Source organism: Mixophyes fleayi, chromosome 2 (assembly GCF_038048845.1).
Source record: "Mixophyes fleayi isolate aMixFle1 chromosome 2, aMixFle1.hap1, whole genome shotgun sequence".
Taxonomy (NCBI): Eukaryota; Metazoa; Chordata; class Amphibia; order Anura; family Limnodynastidae; genus Mixophyes; species Mixophyes fleayi.
In genome coordinates, this window is record NC_134403.1 from 316,911,364 (window position 1) to 316,912,375 (window position 1,012).

A 1,012-nucleotide genomic window follows, 5' to 3' on the forward strand; every position below is an offset into this window, starting at 1 on the left:
AGTATCTTACTCAATGATCGGTCAGAAGATAAAATCTAAACACGTTGAAGCATTTTGGAGACCAATCAAGTCCTTCGATAGCTTTCACATATTCTGCCATGCACCAGCTAACTGGGTAAAAGCTGCCTAAACGTCTCCTTCTATGTGCTCTAGGCTAATTCTCATAAAGCATAAAGACTATCCTCATGCATGCCAGCCTGAGCTAGGGCACAGTGTGATAACCTTCTTCTCCTGCTTTATCACTTATTTTACAAGTGCAATAGACTGTTCTCAGTTTGATGTTGAATGTGATTTGTAATTATGTAGCCCAGGTAATTACAATTGTAAAATAAGTGGTAAAAGTGTGTAAGTATTGTTACTGTCAGTATACACTATGAAATGACTTGGATTACAACTATACAGCATATTATGCGGCATGGCACACACATACTAACAGATAAAAAAAGTGACATAAGGCAACTAAAATAAACAGTTGTGCAGCAACAAATCTCTAACCTGCCATGAAAAAAATGGGAAATCTATATTACATTAGCACAAGTATATACAAGTCATGTCCATACATGAATAGTAAATGAAAACAAATTGAACGATGTAAAGAAACACATCAATAATTATATAAATAATCCAATTTCCTCCATTATCAATAAAAACCCAGACCATTCTGGATATATCTTTAAATTTAAATAGATATATGTACAAATTATACCACTTTCATACTGCCGCCCCGGCAATATCCCGGGTTTTTCAAGCCGGGTTTTTGCCGGGGCTCGGAGCGTCCCAGCTCAGAAACACCATTCATACTGCACCTCGGACCCGGGAATTTCCCAGGTTGACCCCATTCATACTGCACAAGTCTGTGCCCTGGCAATTTGTGGGAGTCATCACCAGAGCAGTTTTCATTGGCTGAAAAATGAAGACTGGATGCTGCTCCAGTGTTTAAATCCTGGCAGAAAAACCTGAACTTTGCTTCCTTTCACACAACTAGTATTTCCCAGACTTTGTACTTCTGTAA